Source organism: Natator depressus, chromosome 5, assembly GCF_965152275.1.
Source record: "Natator depressus isolate rNatDep1 chromosome 5, rNatDep2.hap1, whole genome shotgun sequence".
NCBI classification, from domain to species: Eukaryota; Metazoa; Chordata; order Testudines; family Cheloniidae; genus Natator; species Natator depressus.
In genome coordinates, this window is record NC_134238.1 from 77,930,707 (window position 1) to 77,950,378 (window position 19,672).

At 39.8% G+C, this 19,672-nt stretch overlaps 1 long non-coding RNA gene across 1 annotated transcript in view; it reads right to left on the reverse strand.

Moving 5' to 3' along the window:
• Nucleotides 1-19,672, reverse strand: part of LOC141988205 (uncharacterized) — a 135,293-nt gene that overhangs the window by 53,904 nt on the left and 61,717 nt on the right. The window contains exons 2-3 of the long non-coding RNA XR_012639698.1: nucleotides 3,699-3,817; nucleotides 241-389 (exon numbers count right to left, since the gene is read on the reverse strand). This is a non-coding gene — a long non-coding RNA (uncharacterized LOC141988205). The remainder of the gene's footprint in view (nucleotides 1-240; nucleotides 390-3,698; nucleotides 3,818-19,672) is intronic.

Consider the following 19,672-nt stretch of genomic DNA (forward strand, 5'->3'; position numbering starts at 1 on the left):
AGCAGGTTTAAAACAAATAAAAGGAAGTTCTTCTTCACTCAGTGCACAGTCAACCTGTGGAACTCCTTGCCTGAGGAGGTTGTGAAGGCTAGGACTATAACAGGGTTTAAAAGAGAACTGGATAAATTCATGGAGGTTAAGTCCATTAGTGGCTATTAGCCAGGATGGGTAAGGAATGGTGTCCCTAGCCTCTGTTTGTCAGAGATGGATATGGCAGGAGAGAGATCACTCGATCATTACCTGTTAGGTTCACTCCCTCTGAGGCACCTGGTATTGCCCACTGTTGGTAGACAGGATACTCAGCTGGATGGACCTTTGGTCTGACCCAGTATGGCCATTCTTATGTTCAGATTTGGAAACTGTCCAGTACAATCCAGGTGAAAGCCAGCCTGTTTGTTGATAAGAAGTGGTTTGGTAACTGGTGTAAGGCAATATAACAATAGTTGCTCAAGCAATTTTAAAATATCACACAGGAGTCAGATAGGTCAACAGATTCAAAAATCAGATGGCTACTTGAAAAAAAAAATTCACACTTTTTTTTTTTAATCTCATGATGGTAGAGGTCTGACTCATGAATTTTGAGCCTTTGGAGCTACAAATGGCTAAAAATAGCTTTCAAACATTGGATCAGTGCTTGCAATTCACAATGGCCCATAGGAAGTATAAAGGATTGAGTGTTGCACATTACATAAATGAAAACATTTTATTAAAAATTCTAAGAAACAAGGAAGAGTGAAACCTGCGTTGAATGGCCACCTGTTGTAACAGCTAAAATAGGATTGGGCTCTAAATGTAGTGGTTTGTAACAGATTTAATTGTATCTGACTTGGAATATGGCCAGGACACTGAGGTTACCAGGCCTACTCATGTGAAATACACTATGGGATTTTAATGACCACGAGTGATCAGAACTTTAGTTTTATAGCTCATCCAAATGATGGCTTAACATATAGAACAACCGGTATGGGTGGAGCATGCACCCATAGTATTTTAAATTTGTCAGTAGATTTTTAAAAATATTTTTAATTTAACAAGTGTGGTTTCTTTGGAACATCTTCTCATACTCCTCTTTTTTAACCAGATGTAAAAAAGAGTGTGGATGGAAAAGTTAACTGCCAGTAATCAGAAGTAAAACCATTGTGGCAACCTCTTGCTTATCTGTCCTCATTTTAACATATTTTATCTAAAAATCACACCACTATGAACAGATGGAAGTCGATACTGGCTCATTTCAGTGTTTTAATTGTAATTGTATGGTTCTGTGCTGAAAAAGGCCAACCGATAATTGGATACAGTGCACATTTCTGCATCTTTCTTTCTTTCTTTCATAACCACATGCTTTCAGAACTGAACACTGCAAATAAGATAGACTGAAGTGGAAATCACTCAACATCAATCTTGTACTTTCTGCTTTAAAAACAGCCCTTTCAGCTTATGTCTGTATTTACAGAATCACCAGTAGACCAGTCCCTTTAATGAGCTGTAACTGAGAGCAGATTCACAGGGAACATCAAGTACTTCTTAAAAATTCAGCCCAGTACCAAAAGTATTTGATCTTCTATTGCTAGGGTATGGTTGTTGTAAACAGAAATGAAATGCACTGAGTATTCAGTCTTGACTAACTATAGATGGCTTCAACCCACATGGTGTTCAAATATTCTTAGAGTCACGCTCGGCATAATAATCAACTGCAGGTCAAACAAAGACGTGTGTGTGTGTATTTATGTTCATATTTTGCATTCTTCATGGTTTTTCCTCTTAGCAGGATAATTTTCATTTTTAACAGGCACACCGAAGATTAATGAAACTCTTGTGCTGATATAATCCCTTTCACAAACAGGTTATTTCGAAAGTATTCATCAATTTTACATGCAGGCAAACAAATAGTATGCAAATAATATACACAGCTGTCTCCTATGTCGAATGGAAGAATATATTTTCTTCTAAATGTGATTTAGTTTGATAAGTGTGAGGATTCGCTGCAACAAGATACTTTAGGCTATGCAAAATACACTACTGGAGCTATGTTTAGTCATGGCATGGCAAATCCACTTATGAGTCTCCTGAGACAGCCCCACTGGGCTAGAATAACAGCTCCATTATTCCAAGTTTCATGTCTATCACCCTACTTATTAGCATAGTTTTGAGGTTAAACAATGGTGTTAGTTCTCTCTCTGCATCCTCCTACTTATTCATTATCAAATTACATTGCAATATTTATTTAGACTGCTCTCACTTAGATCAAGCATACTAAATTCTACAAACATAACTTTTCCAGAAACAAGATTATTTTCAGTACACTGCTTTAAAATCCTACTTTAATATGGAATTTAAGTTGTTTTAGAAATAGGCTTTAGAAGTTTTTTATGGGGTGGGGGAAGGAGGGCTTGATCAAAAGCTCATGGAAGTTAGTGAAAAGACTCCCAATGATTTCAGTAGGCTTTGGATCAGAGCTACAGGGTCCATTTCAGGAAAAGCACTTAAGCACATACTTAACTTTAAGCATATACTTGAAGACAATGATTTTAGTATATGCTCAACCCCAACCCCTCAACACCAACACTCTTCACTCACCCCATAGCCCATCAACAACTTGTCCGCTAGCCTCTCACCCACTGCCCCAGGAACCTTTTTGGCCATTGACTGGCACCCCTCCCAGCTAAGTGCTCCACTCTCAACCTGGGCTCGGGTGGATCCTCACAAGCCCAGCTGCCCAGCAACTCCACTTGCTCCCATCACCTACCCCACACTCACACAACACAGGACAAATCTGAGTGATGAGGGGCATTGCAACCTCGTGCATGGAATCACAGCGCCACAGCAGTTTGGCCTGGTTGCCCCTCTGTCATGATGGAGAGATGGCTGGGACAAACCTGAACAATACTGCTACCCTCATGCGCCCAGTCACGCCACTACTCAAATTTGGGCCAGACACTCCTGTGTCTGATGGAGGGATGGCCAAATTTGAGTGAGTGGCATTGCAACCATGTGTGCCAAGTGAAGTGCTAGAGTGCCTTTCCATCTGCCTCTCCATAACCTCATGGGCCCTGGCATGACTGCACCATATACACCATTGTATCTAGGCCGTTGTAGGCCTCCGCACTAAGTAGAAGGAAATCTCAACACCTTGTTTGATTGCTCTTTATTAATAAAAACACTACATAAAAAAAGGTGTGGGCAAGGACTAAAATAGGCATGTCCAAGGAGAGAAGTCTTAAACATGATCTGCAAATTGCAAACAAGGCACTTAGCTACATGTTCCTCTCTCTAGTCTTATTGTTGCTTCTGAGCGTCAATGATTTGGTGGCTGCATTAATGCAAGCTTGGTTCTCCTGGTCTGCTCACCACTTTTTACTTTGTGCTAAAACTGCGCCCCTGCTCTGTACAGAATCAACCCCTTTTTATCTAACACCTTTATTTTCCAGGATGGCACTACTTAGCCAATTTAAACATTAAAATTTAAGTAGTACAAGCTGTTAATTCTCTATATGTATCAACCCAAGGCTCTTTGGTTTAAACAGTCTAAAACTTCCTTCTTCCTACTGACATGCTTTACATAAAGCGAGTCCTACTCTGTGTATATATGTATGTATGTATGACTATGTGATAGCCTTGGGTAAATAGAGCGAGAGATGTGACAGTGATCTTAAATAATGGAGTATGCCCCATGCAAAAAGATCATTTTCTGGCTAAGTTACCTTTGAAAGGCTGATGTGTAATCACTTATCTTGGCTTTGTAGGAAGAGCTCTGTTTTCATAAGCAGTTTGAAGTTCCAGGAATGGCTTCCACTTCTCCATCTGATCCAGAAAGCAGAAGCTGAAACAAGGAATTTCTTTTGGTCAGGACTCTAGTGGTTTTTTTTGCTCTCTCTTTGCTGTTTTTAGCTATGTCCAACCAGGACTACATAATAAGGCTTAGTTAAGAAGACTCTGAGCCAGCCTAATTTTATTCACTCCTGTCTTTGGTTGAACATTATAAATTAACAGCATTTGATGGTATTTCATGGCTTATGTGCAAAGCTGGCACATGGGGAAATTGAAGATCACAGTGAAGCTACTGTCAGCTGTCATTTTACATTGATATATTTTACTGTAATTACTCCTTTTAAAAAAAACTGGCACACATTGTAAATTACAAGGTTATTTCAAGTTCCGAAGATGTACTACATTCTGACTCTGAAGTTGTCGAAGAAATTATTTCTTCTTATGTTTTTACTCTAAATCTCAAGGCTCCTAGAAAGGGAAACTATACTACATTTTAACATGTCTTGGGATTTAAATGAATCTATGCAATGCATTTCCATTTCTAATTTTGGCATCTCTGCACATTTATAGTATTTGGAAGCTCTTTCTCCACACCATACCCCCATCTGTTTATCACGAATATAATATTTTTGTAAGATGGATCACATCATACATTATTGGGCTTCTGTTTAACATGCAGCATTAGCAGAAGTACAAATTTGATACCTTGTACTTTTGTAACCATATGTTTACAGTACAGCACCATGCCTTTTTAGTGCTGCCTTGGAAATCAGATTGGATAAGTCTGGGAATACAGTTTCACATTGTGCATAATTGTCATTCTGCAACTGAAGAAAATCAATGAGGGTGAAGCATTGATCTCCTTGCAGAGTGCAAATGCAGTTAGCTCTGAAACACTCTGCGGGGGATTTTGTTATTCAAGTCATTCAATTGAACAACATGTTTGCTCACCAAGTTCTTATAATGCAGTACCTTACTAGCCTAAGCTATTAAATAAATAAATAAATAAATAAATAAAAGGTCCCTTTTGGAAGAAGAAAAAGGCTTTGCATATGCACTGTTCTTCTATGGCTTGTATGTTTGCTCAAGGCTAAACCAGATTGCCTTTTCTTCAATGACATTTCACAATGTCACCAAATATATGAAAGTCTCACAGAAGGAAGTGTGAATATGAATCACTCCAGAAAAATATTATCTTCCACTTTGATGGATTTTATGTTATTCTATGCTGGTTAGTCAATTTGTTTTCCTTTTTTATTAAAGAAGTAAATGGGGCCAACTATGACCTGAAGGGCCCACGATAGATAGATAGATATGAGCTATATTTCATTCTTGTCAATGAAAGTATTTGTATACGTACAGCCATCCAACTGCAGGAAATAAAGTATTTTAAAAGTGATTTCAGAGGATTCATTTAGTGCTGTCATAATACAGTGTTTTCTTTAATGAAAATGTATATCATTTCACCTGCACTGAAACTCAGTGGAATGAATTTATATTGAAAGATGGAAGGGGACTGATACATTGTGTAGTAAACACTGACTGGTACTTGACAACAAACAGGCCCTGACCTGGTTAGGTATAGTATGACATCATTAAATATGGAAAATCTGAACTCAGAGTGGATATGTTAAAACCATCTTATAAATGTAGTGTAATTGAATCAGGTGGTGTTTGCAATAGAACATAACACTTGCAGATCAGCATTAGGCTGGTACAACATTAGGCTGTTTCTCAGAATATTAGCATGATTAAGATAACAGAGCCTGCATTTAAAACATATTTGAAGCAGGCAGCAGCTCCAGTAGAGTGGTGGGGGAGAGTAGGAGAGAAGCTCTCGTCTTGGTTTTATTAGAGTTTGAGGATTCAAAATTTTGAAGTTGGTCCAATAAAAGATATTACCTGACGCACTTTGTTTCTCTAATATCCTGGGACTGGCATGGCTGCAACAACATCACAAGAATGAAATAAATAGGTAACATTTACTGGAGCAGTGAGAAAAATATAGGAAAGGTAGGAGACAGGGACAGAAAGAATTGCAGTAAAATGTGTCATTTGACAGCTTGATAAATACACATTATATTGATTATTACCATGATTTTGTAGTCTTGACACACTTACAGAGAAAGATCAAACAAAACAGAAGCGTTTCAGCAGGGCCAGATTAACGCAGGGGCTTTAGGGGCTGCAGCCCAGGGCCCCCGGCTTAGGGGGACCCCGGTGCAGCAGGGTTCAGGCAGGCTGTAGTTTGTACTCCTTTTTGTTAGTATTGCTTTAGCATAGGAAGAGAAGGATTGACGTAACCTGGCTTAATTTTATGCATCCCCTTTCTCGGATGTTATGGTGACAATGGCATCCACGTAAGTAGTCAGAAGGATAGATACTACAAACTGACCTTAAGAGTCTACCTTATTTTACACATTTGATCAAACATAATGAGATGCACCTTGTCCCTGAGCAACCTCATCCAGTCTCATGGATCCATTCAATGACCACCTCACAACCTCTTTTCAGTCTTGACTCTTCAGTTTCCTCTATGACTTTCCTTTCAGGATATCCAAACAGTAACTGAAACTTAAAATGGCAAAAACCGAACTCCACATCTTTCTCCTCTTCCTCGCTTCTCTATTATTGATATCAGTTCACTCATTCTGTCTTTCCTTTCGGGGGCAACCTTGATGTCATTTTGACTTGTTCTCTTTCCCTTCATCCACTGATACACTGGCTACATCCAGAGGATTTTCCTCCACACCGTCTCCAAATACTCTTCCGCATTCCCAACACCAAAATCCTTGTGCAGGTCTGGGTTCTCCCTCCCCTGGAGTATTACATTTCTAGAGAGAAAGTGGTTTCCTTACCATCTTTAATTGATCCAAAACAGTGCTGCAAAAATCAGCTATCTAGTCCACTGTTCTGACTATTTCCAGACCTCAACACATTCTATATAAAAGAAACTCTTCATCCCTATCTTCAAGGACCTATACAACGAACCTCCTGCTTACCTTCTGCTATTCTCACTCCCCTTTCACCCTATCCAAGCCACTTCATGTTCTTCTCCTACTTTCATTACATGTCTTCTACTGCAATAGGCATAGTTTGACTTCTATATTTAAGGGGGCAGCTCAAGTTATGCCAATGGGGCTGCATATGGGGGGACAAATTCCACACCTGCCCAAGGCTTGCAGTTTGGGGGGCAACACCATCCCCCCCACAAACTACACCCATGCTTCTACACCTAGAACCCACTTCCTGATTCAGTCTGCCATGCCTCCATGGTCTTCATCTTCAAGTCCCAACGTTAAAAAACACACTTCTTCCAAAGTCTTATTAAAACACAGTTCTGTCCTTTAAGAGGTGCAATAAAAACAGGCAATATATAATTTAATAAATAAATTAAACACCAAACAAATTTTGGCATTAACAAGATGTGTGCTAATTTCACTGCCCAGTCACTTGTTTGTTGTCACATTCCCACCCCCATCCTTTGTCTATTCAGATTGTCTGTTTCAAACTGGAGAAATGAAAGAATGCGTGTGCTTTCACCAAGAACTGACTACAGAAGCTTTTGTTGTATATTTCCATTTCATGACCTTGCTGAAACCAGGAAACACAGAGGAACAGCTTTTTTAAAAAACATATTTAATTTTCCAAATTAAATGAAATTTTGTTTTGTTATTATTGAGTTGACTGAAGTTCAAACTTTTTTTTTACATTATCCATCTCTGTCTGTCCTTGTATGTATTATATATGTAATGTTATAGGTTTTCCTCAAAATTAAATGGGACTATCATCATTCCAGTCTGACCCAGCTTACCCACTTTGCAGCATAGTTTGCAGATGAGTCCTTACTTGATTTTCCCTTTGCCCAGGGTATCAACAAGTCTAAACAGATTGTTAAATGCTAAAGAGTACCTCCATGTGGAGGGTCACATTTATTAACAATCTCTGCCCATGGTGTTAAGCCTCTTGCCCCTACCAGAGTCATGCCCTTCTTTGGAGTCTGGGGCGGTCTGTCCACTGTGACTCTTCTTCAGAGACAATTAGTGATCCTAGCCAGGCTGTGCTTGCACTAGTGTCTGGAGGCCCACTGGCTGAGACCAGGCCCTCTTTGATGCCTGCTGGTTACAGACCTTGTCTAGGAGGCTCCCGGGAGAGCTCAGCTTCTAGGGTCCCTGGCTCAGGCTTCTCTATGAGCTCCTCTCCACATGAGCCTCTTTTCTCCCTTTGGAGTTTCTTGTAAACGAGCATGGAAAACCTTTATTAGGTCCAGGTGCTTGTCTACTAAGCAGCCACCTGGGGCAGTCACTTACCTCCAGGTGGGGCCTTCATAAGCCAGTCACCGGCAGAGTGAGCCCTAACTCCCCATAAAAAGCTGCTGCCCCATGATAGAGACAATATGCTGTTTTCTTTTAAGATGAACGAAACAAAAATCTGCCAGTATCTCAGCATTCATCAGCATCCCTTCTAGAGTAGGTTTAATTATTCATTGTGAATAAATTATCTGACTGTAGCTCTTTTTGCTTTTTGAGAATCATTTGAAAACTGATCCTGATTTCTACAAAATGTCCTTTATGTAACCAAATTTTAGCCCACAGCTTGTTTGCCAACTATTAACTTAAACTATTTGTTAGTCATGGCATGTGCCTGGTCACCAAGTGAACACTTTGATTCTGTTTCCTGATAGGATGCGTGAGATTGTTTAAACTGGAAACTAACTAATACAATGAATGACAATTAATGATAACACTCTTTCCATACAAATTTTCAGATGAAAAATGTGTATGCTTAAATTCATGATGTTTCTGGGACACATGAGCATTTTCATTAATAAACTGGCTGTTCAACCAAATAATTGCAGACAATAATTAATATGAGCCTATCAATAACAGTCAAATGAACTTAACTTATAGTTTTGCAGGTGAACATATTCTCAAATAACTTTTTTTCCATTTTTGGATCAATTCTAATCCTTACAGTGATAAACCAATTTACTTACAACTGCAGGAGAAAAACCTGGGAGTCAGCCTGGAAAACTCGTACTCTCTCAAGTAGCAATTGAACTATTCATTAATGTAGAAATTTGCAGGATCTGGCCCTTGGTAATGAAACAAATGCAAGTTTCAAGCTTCCAAGGGTTATATAAACAGCACTAAGAGAAATAATTTTTAAGATAATTAAAAAATACCCTGACAGTGTCCTGTGAGTAACAGTTTCTTCATCTTGTGGAATTTCAATCTCATTATTTTTACAATGGACAGGAAGAATTATAAGTTATCATAGAATATCAGGGTTGGAAGGGACCTCAGGAGATCATCTAGTCCAACCCCCTGCTCAAATCAGAACGGATCCCTAATTCTTGCCCCAGATCCCTAAATGGCCCCCTCAAGGATTGAGCTCACAACGCTGGGTTTAGCAGGCCAATGCTCAAACCACTGAGCTATCCCTCCCCCCAAGTTCCTTTGAGTTCTTCATTTACCACTACAGGAAACAGAGACAGGAAACTCAGAATAATCAAAACTCTCCTTTTCTATTCCAATAAGGCAATCTTGCACAGAAATCCAGTCTTGACATCCCCTCTCTCCTCTTTGGAAAGTGGGCGGTGCTGCACTCAAGTTCAGCTTCCTGTGATGTCACATTTCAAGACTGTAGGGAAAGGAGGGAAGTCAGGACCTGATATTTTAGACATTTTGAATGTAGCGAGCAAACAGAAAAAAAGTATGTGCATATATTAATTATACCCTCTTTATATATCACATAAAGTAATCATACCCTCTTGGACCATGCTAAAGCAGTGATGAAAGGCAGAATGACATTTTTTGTTTATTTGCTTTGTAAGTGACCTTAAAGAATTACCTTGATGGATTCCTAACAAAAATCCTAAATCAATGCGAGTTCTGTTTGTAGAGGGCCTGACAGGATAGGGTCCAAAGCAGATTAAACTTCCTATCATGCAGAGCCCCATATCTACCCAGGAGTGATATTCACCAAAGCCAGTGTTAAAGTGACATACCCACAATGGGCAGGTAGTACCACCACAGAAACGATAAACTTATGACAATTTCAAACTGTATGAGCTGCAGTATGTTTACAGACTACTAGTTGAAAATGAAATATTTATGGCTTTTGTTTTACATATGCCACAATGACTCATCGCCTACATTTCTATTAGCCAAAAATATTTGCAGTATTTCTTCTTCCAAATAAGATCAGAGCTCTGTGGTGTAGCCCAGAATGTCCTTGCTTGAACACAGTCAGTGTCATATACTTAATTTAGTCCTGAACTTCATGACTGTGCAGTCACCTGTCATGGGTGCTTATAAACATAACAGGATTACAGGTCTAAATCTTATATATTGTAGTTTTTGAACCTCAAGGTGTTATAGAAGCATAGTGTATGCTTCTTTGGGTGAACTCTCTGCTGCAGCAGTCTCCTTTTAGAACACAGATCTGATCTGAGTCTGTGGTTCTTGCTGAGATACGCATTACATCATTGTCTATTTTCAGCTTGTTACATTAATCAAAACCTATCCCATTTATTAAACAGCTTCCTGCAGCTCAGGCATTTGAAATGCAGAGTGCCAGCAAGCTGTTGCTAGACACCGTGAAGGAAAGAGGTGGGGTAGATTTGAGTAATGTACAAATTGAATTTCAAGTGACTGAGCAGCCTCTTTATCTCTTGGTGACACAACCAGTGATTGTGGCAGTATTCTTAAAGGAAATGAAACCCAGAGCCATGGTTCAATCATTGGATAGTAACTATAGCCCTTCCCAGTTGTCTTTCCGGAACTGCTGATGAGTGTGACCTTTGCAAAAATGCACAAAGCCTTGATTTCTGCACGGCTAACCTTTACAAGCTGGAACCCTCCTGTGGAACCTAACTGCAACAGAGGGATGCTTCCAAATAACACACACACATTTTTATGAAGTGTGTATATTTTATGAAACTAAAATACTTTGGATAAAGACATTTAACGGTTGCCTATTTCTCTGTTTTGAGCCTTACTTTGCATTCTTTTCTCTTTTCGCACGTAACAATCTGTCCAAAAGTCCAACACCAGAAATGCATCTCAGAATCATTTTCTGTACTTAAGAACTTACTGAAGCAAGAAGTCAGCAAAATAGAAGTTAAAGTTTATCTAAACATTGGCTCTGATCATGCCTCTGAGCTCATAGTAGAGGTGAAGCCTCCATGCAAGGATCTCCCTCGCCACGCAGAAAGGTGGCTCAGCCATCTCCATGGCCGTATCCTCCCTTATTACCTGTCAGCTCTGTGTTCTTGGGGAACCAGGGTGCAGAACCCTGCACTCATGAAGAACACCTCCCCTCCGCCCCCAGCCTCTGCTTGAACCAAAACCAATCAGAAGAAAGACTTACAAAAAGCAATGAAAAGAAAGTGGGAGACACAACAAAAACACTCCGGACAAGGGTGACAGGATTAAGGAAACTCCCCTAGCCACATTTGCATCGAAGATGGGACATCGAAGGCAGCTCCATTAGCATACAGAATGGAGAACAGAGATTCCAAGGCAAGAACTGCATGGAACTCTGGGACCAGAAAAGCAGGGAAGCATTGCTTGATGGGGATCGCTGCTCCAGATTTTAATGAACCCACGCCTGCACACACCCAGCTCTGTAGTTATCAGACCAATTCTAGTAATAAATCCTTTATTGGTATCCAAAATAGTGAAGGTCCCTAATTGTATTGTGAATTCCCTCCAAGGAACACAGCCCATAGCCAGGAGTGATCAGTTCCTATTGTCTAGTCTGAACAAAACAACTGGTATACACCCTTGAGCCATCAGTTTACCCATAAACAAATCTAGTGTTCTCCCTTGAACCATTGTTGTTTCCCTACAAAAAAAACCCTACCCATGCTCAACTAAGTGTTCTGATGCCTGGACCCAAATTCTGCATCAATTCCATTGGGACTTCATCTTCTTCTGACTGATCGTGTTGGGGACTCTGCCTGTCTCCAGCACTCTGGACCCCCAGCTACCACCACCACCTAGGAACCCTGACCGGTTCAAGCGTCACGGAGTGGTGAGAACCCAACTCTCTCTCTCTCTCTCTGTTTTTTCCCCCCCTACTCTAAGTATAGCTTTCTAATCCTGACTTGTGTGATCAGGTATAGTTTTCTAAACCTGACTTTTGTCATCAAATTTAAGCTAGATTTAATATTGTAACTGTTTTGTTTGGCTCTCCTTGTATGATTATTACCTGGCAATTAATAACTTTGATGGTTAAACTGGTTGCTTCTCTCCCTCTCTCTCTCTTGTGTTTTTGGCTTCCCAATTTGCTCTGCAGCAACACTCCTCTCACGTAAGCTAAAGATCCCTGTAGTGTCCAAAAATCCTGTAGGGTTTGCTCATCAAGTGGGTTACTAACAGAACAATTGTAACATGAAAGTGGGGATAGCGATGTGCTGAACCTGTGACATAGGAGGGTGGCAGTGTGGAAGCGCTGCTCGACCCAGCCTGCTCAGACGTACTCTATTCCAGGGTGTTGCCTGTGGCACATAAGGGTAATGGCTTGGAAGTGCTGCTTGACCCAGCCTGCTGAGTCCAGGGGCGTATAAGGGGTCAGCTTGGGAGTGCTGATTGACCCGGTCTGCTCAGATGCGTTCTGTTAATGTGGGTGTGTGTGTTCATCTGATTCTGGGACTGGAGAAACCCAACCTTGGGGAACCTAGGTCCTGCAGGATAGCTCCATTGGGAGGGAACTTGCAGAAGGGAAAAGTAGAGCGCCGTATGAAAACGCAAGTGACACAAGCAGTACATTGATAGAATTACAGACCTCGCCCCCCCCACCCCCCAGAAGATTAACCCTAATAAATGAGCTCACCCGAAAATAACAGGCAAATCTGGTAACACCCTGCACCTGAACCCATGGAGAGCTCTCTGTGAATCCACAATTCCACCTGAGGGAAGGAATAAGTGACACAGGAGTGGATAACTTACCATTCCCCCATACTAGCTCTACAGAACTCAGGGAAGAAATTGAACTTAGCCAGTGGCTGTATTACATTTCTAATGCCCTGTCTATGGTGGGGGTCCAGGGAGCCATGATGACTGGGAGCGGGGGGAACACTGGAGACCCAAAGCTCCTGAGATGTGCACATCTCTACAGATCCCAGGCAATTCACTGGCTTTGGCTAAGAGTTCCTCAGAAAGTTCCACAGCAGGGAAAGAAACAAAATATATTGCCCCCACTCCCATTAGAGTGGCTTGGGAGACATCTCTGAGGGGGAACCTTGTGGAGATTTTATTCCCCTCCCATGGATTTTCTCATAAGAAGTGGGTGACTGGGCCAACTGCTGTTTGGAAGGCTGTAACTATAACATAGCACAAAAGGGAAAAGCAATATTCTTTTCATTGTAATTTGTCTAGGATTTCAGTAGGCTATTCTCAACCTACTGAAGTCTTCTCAATTAGCTTTCCTATTGGATAAGCAAGTGACTAAATGCACCCCTGTATTCACACCCTATTCACTACTGTAATACACTTTGTACAAAATATGCCTTGTGAGGTATCATCTGAAAACTAGTAACTCGCTGGTCAATAACATCATGCTGAAATGTATGTAGCAATGTAATATGTAAAGTTATGAATTCCCCCTGAATGATGTTGGTAGCACATGTTCAAACCCACTTACCTCCAGTGAGGAAGGAGTGGTTAAGCACGTCTATCTTAAACAAAGGAATGTGTGTTTACCTCAGTTTACATATAAGTAGTAAACAAGGTCCTTGAGACAGCAAAGGGGTAGGAACAGACCTATCTGCATTTTACCAAACTGCATCATGGAACCTCCTTCACCACAAGACTCCTTGTCTCCATCCTCACAGTGGGAATGAACATTATCCAGGGGTAAATCTCAGGAAAATTCATTCCAAAGGGCGACTGGACTATAAAACTAGGGGCAAAAAACACCATAGTATCTCTCCCTATCCATCTCTCACCTCTCTTTCATCGAAGACGACAAAAGAAATCAGCCCTTTGGACTTCGGGGCAGATCCTGACTTGAGAATTTGGTCAGCAGTATTGCTGGGAATCTGTGGTAAGAATTTTACCTTGAACCAAGTCTAGTTTGTTAAGTTTAGTAACTAGAAAACCTTTTAACTTCATTTCTCTTATCACCATTTCTGACTTTAAAGCCTTATACTTGTACTCACTTAAAATCTCTCTCTCTCTTTGTAGTTAAATAAACTTGCTTTATTCTTTAATTAAAACTAATCCAGTATTATCTTTAAAATGAACTGTGAGTAACTCCATTTAAAGTAGCAAAATGTTGTATACTGACCCCTTACAAGGGTAATGGACCTCCAGTATCTGGGCTGTCCAGGAGAGGGCTGCAGAACACATGTATGGCGGGAAATCTGGGACAGTGAGTGTGCTGGGCCCTGCAAGTGGTAACCAGAGCTGGTGGAAACCAGAGTGTGACTGGAGTGTGCTGGCAGACTGTAGCTATCCACAGACATGCAGATTGTGACTGCATGCTGTTTGGCTGTTTGTGAGGGGTCCAGGTTGGGAGCTACAGCAGCAAAGCACTGTGAGAAAGCAAGGTTGCAGGGCAGGTTGTGAGACCCCTCCTCACTGGTCTGTATTGCACCCAGGAATGTCAGAATAGGCCTCACTCCTTTTTCCCCATAATTAGGAACCTCAGAAGAAGGAGCCCACCTGGCTCACAGAAGTTCCATGTGTGCAGATAAACCACCCAACACGACAGAACTGGAGAATATAATTATTTCTACAAAGAAGGTAATGAAACAACAAACAAAAAATATCTAAGTGGAATAAAACATTCCAAAAGTGCAGCTATTATGAGTCCTGGTGATGGACCCAAGCCACAGAATTCAGACCCAGGTCCAGATCTCCAATATCTCAACGTTTAAGGAAGTTTGGATCTGAGATTTTGGGTTAATGCGTTATTGGGAAATTCAGGTTTTGGTTAGCATTCTGAATCACCCCAAATTTCAGAGGTTTTTGGATCCAGGATTTTGGGTCTAGCCCATTTTTATACTTTTCAGGTTTTTGTAGACCCTCAGTCTTCATTTCATGCCTCAGAACAACTGAAGCACAGATATCCAGCACCTCACACCTTAATGTGTGGTATTGGTACACAGTAATATGAGGATAAGGAATTTTCCTAAATAATTACACACATTGAGCTTGTTCTGAATAAAATGTATTTCCTATGACTCTTATAGTTCACAATTTCTAAAATAATTTCATATGAAAGAGGAAGGAAACATACTGCTAATAGCTGTAAGTGGTACTTTTTTCTTTTTAGTTAGATACATAGAACAAAATCACCTTAAATCATCTATTATTGCAGCATAGTAGGGTACACAAAATGACCAAGTCTCCCCATTTAAAAAAATGCAATAAAGTTTGTTCCTTACTACCCAAATATTCCTTTTTTTCTGGTTGATCATATCCTTTTTTTTATTTGGCCTGTAAAAACCTCCACCCTCACATTCACAGGTGATCATTCCAGGACATTCCCCCTCCCCTGCAGCTATGAAATTCTGGCCCCATTGAAGTCAATAGTAGTTTTGCCACTGACTTCAGTGGTATCAGGATTTCACACAAGGGATATAATGAAGGAAGACAATGAAAACTTGAATAACTGAAGAATGACAAAGCCTGCATGATATGAAGTCTCATGTGAAGGGTACAGAATGGATTACCATCTTGTGATCTAAGTTTTCATTTTGCATTGATTGACTACTGTATTTCAGAAACTTAAATGTAGGTATTATTATAGATATTATTTCGGATTTTTGTTTCTCTGTGCAAATTGAAACTGTGTCACAATTTCTTCCCAGTTATAGTGACTCATGCTTTGCAGTGCTTTCTTTAAAACCATGTCCTGAAGATACATTAGTAACTGTAAGAGCAACTTTCTTCTAGCTTTCAAAGTGAAGCCACATGCTTAGACGTCAGTAGGAAAGTAACTTTAATTCATTCTGGATGACCTTTTCATTGGAAAGCAAAACACTGCCCTCAGGCTATTTAGAAAGGTTAGATGTACCTTTTTCCTTTTACTGTTATGAGGCATATATTTATTAGTGCTCTCTAGTGTTTTTCTTATACCAACAGCAGCTCAATCTTAAAAACAAAACTCCACAACCCTTTGTAGCTCATTAACTGGTTCCAGGCTCTAGCCTGTAATATTCAAGTGTAAAGTTTTCAGTCATGACAAAATAGGGTCGTTGCTATGATTCAGCAAGCAAAGATTCATTAAAGACTCAACAGTCCTTATTCTTTAGAACTTGTTTGGTTTGGCTAAAATAGCCAATTTAAACACTCTCTAGTGAAATGGTATTATATTCAATGCTTGTCATCTTTGCCAGTATGGAATCTTGATCTGAAGATGTGGGATTAGCACCCACGGGACAATGTTAATTACAAGCTAAGGAAATCATGGTTCTGCATGCAGATTGGTGAAAAGTCTTTATTAACTGTTTGGAAATAGTTAATTCTTCATTAGTCAGAACACTGAACCAGAGGCTGCTGCCTATGAACCATTGATTAGAGTTTATGGCAGCAATAACCTCCCTGAAAAACATTTGTTACTATACTTAATGAGCAGATTTTAGACCATTAACCTTCCTTAAGAGGTCAACCAACAAAATGGATGTTAACTGCTTGTAACAACCAATATTTCTGAAATTACTATTTAGATGCCGTTAGCATCAAATAAGCATCTTTTAAAATATGGTATAAAATTACTTGTATGTTAATAACAATTGAATATGTCGGAAAAGGGCTCCCATATTAAACACTAGCAGCCCTATCTTTTCAGTAAAATAAGATAATGCTTGGCTCTTATATAGCACTTTTCCTTTCAAAGTCTCAAAGTGCTTTAGGAAAACAGATACGTATTAACCCCATTTTACGGAGGGTGAAGTAAAATCAGAGGTAAAATGACTTGTTCAAAGTCACACAACAAGTCCACGTCAAGATCCAAGATTAGAACCTAAGGATGAAATCCTGGCCTGATTTAAGTCAATGGGAGTTTTGCCTTTGACTTCAATGGAGTCAGGTTTTCAACCCTGGGTTTTTGACTTCCAGATCAGTGTTTTAATCACTAGACAACAAAGGTTTGCCCCTCTTTCCTGGTAATCTGAGTGCTAATTCCCTACATTCTATGAGGGGCTAGTCCCAATTTCAGTAATCTGTGGCCAGCAACCAGTATAGCTGTCAGTGCAAACATTGAGTGTATATGAGGAATACTGTTGTCAAGGTTCCTTCCCCACTCTGAACGCTAGGGTACAGATGCGGGGACCTGCATGAAAACCTCCTAAGCTTACTTTTACCAGCATAGGTTAAAACTTCCCCAAGGTACAAACTATTTTACCCTTTGTCCTTGGACTTTCGCTGCCACCACCAAATGTCTAACTGGTATTATTATTATTAGGAAAGAGCCCGTTTGGAAATGTCTTTCCCCCAAAACCCTCCCTTACCTGTACACCCCCTTTCCTGGGGAAGGCTTGATAAAAATCCTCACCAATTTGCATAGGTGAACATAGACCCAAACCCTTGGATCTTAAGAACAATGAAAAAAGCATTCAGTTTCTTAAAATAAGAATTTTAATAGAAGAAAAAGTAAAAAAGAATCACCTCTGTAAAATCAGGATGGTAAATACCTTACAGGGTAATTAGATTTAAAACATAGAGAATCCCTCTAGGCAAAACCTTAAGTTACAAAAAGACACAAAAACAGGAATCTACATTCCATTCAGCACAGTTTATTTTCTCAGCCATTTAAACAAACAGAATCTAACACATATCTAGCTAGATTACTTACTAAGTTCTAAGACTCCATTCCTGTTCTGTCCCCAGCAAAAGCATCACACAGACAGACCCAGACCCTTTGTTTCTCCCCCCCTCCAGCTTGGAAAGTATCTTGTCTCCTCACTGGTCATTTTGGTCAGGTGCCAGCGAGGTTATCCTAGCTTCTTAACCCTTTACAGGTGAAAGGGTTTTTCCTCTGGCCAGGAGAGATTTTAAAGGTGTTTACCCTTCCCTTTATATTTATGACAACTGTAGTACAATTTGAACTGGTAACAATTTGCTTGAAACTGGGGTAAGCTCAACTAAGTGCAAATCATGGCTTTTTGTCTTTTGGGTTTGCACTGATGCAGCTACACTGGTTGTTATTCAAGCACTGCTGAAGTCAGGGCTAATCCCCACTATAAACAAGGCCTGAGATAAAGAACAAAATGTCCTGTGTCAATAACTTCTTAACTGGGATTTTTAGAACTAGAAACAACCCACATTTATTTTGAAATGAGTATTGAAATATTTCCTTCATGAACAATTCTAGAATATGAATGTGTGCAAAAATGTTGCCTATACCCTCGAGAAATGTTATGATTAGGTTACTGCTGTGTGTATTTCACTTTAGATGGCTATAGACTTTGGGCCCATGCCAAAATAGTGAAGCAATGCTATTATTAGCAATCCCATTGAAAGGTTACAAAACATTACGTTTCTATTTTAGCACAGAAGTCCATTGTGCAATGGTCTACTGCAACCAAAACGTAAGAACCTGCGGTGGATAAATTATATTTTATGTGCATAATTTTTCTGTTGCAGAACCCAGTACAGTGCTGCCAAAATATGCACAAAGGCAAAGTGCTTGAAAACATTTAGTGGCAGTATTTTTGGGATTGAGATAAAATACAGATAGCCTCAGTTGTGCATAAGCACCTGCTAGCTCCAACAGAGATTTAACTAATAGAGTCGTATCATATATAGCACCTCTGGGATCTGCATAATGAAGCTATCCATATTTAATAATTCTTCCAAATCACAGTAATACAATAACATTTGTGACCTAATCATTTAAAATAGCTCTTCTTCAGGAGCAAAATAATAAACCAACAACATATGGGATTGTTGGATCAATAACAACGGTAATGATGCAACATGTATCAACTAAAAAGCACTATTGTGATGGCAACATCTATTTACAATGAAGCATAGCATCAACATGGATTTCTGTCATTCTAAATCATTGCCTTTCCAAAGTCTAATTCTAGAGTTTGGGAAATTTGGTATTTCTATTAATTCTTTGAAAGTTCTTGGTCAGCTTCCATCCTGTAAACAAGCTTTGTTATCGGAATATTTAACTCAGGCAAGCTCTGTACAATAATAATTTAATGACTGGATTCCATATTGCTTTGGGAATACTTGTTAATTGAAAGGCCACAGTGTTGTTGCATTAACATAATTTCTCTTTACTACTATAGCTATCTTAGTTTGTTCCTCCCCCCAATACTGGAGTGGCAGTATACAAAATATAACATGTAACGGTCTTGAAATTTACTGGATTTGGCAGATTAGGTGCTGGAATTTTAGGAGCCAAATAACTTTGAAGATAAATCCCACCTAACAGAGAGGTAACGTTCAGCTTGCAATGTGAGACTATGAAAAGAATAGTCAAATCTCAGTTTAGGGCATAAATTTATCACCTGTGGGATCACAAAATAAACTTTCCCATTTCTACAATGGACTATGAACATTATGAAGGGAATCTTCCTCTCCTCAGACACTGTGACTGGCCACTGCTAGTTTGCTCCAGCATGGGAACACCTATGTATCCACTGATTAGTAGTCCTACAGGTGTTGTGAAACCATTCTATAGCTCATTAATGAAATAATACTTATTGAGAATATTTAATTTCTCCTTTGCAGTAATGGAGTCAAGCTCAGAGCTTGTGCTTGATAAGCTAGAAGTCTGACCAATGAATAAAATGTATATTATGAGCCTGCAGGACACATTTGTGCATTCTAGAAATTTAAATCAGGATATTTGTATTAGACCATGTCTACATACAGAAGATGTACCACTTAACTGTACCAGTATAGCTAAAGCAGTACAATCCCTCCATTGTGGATGC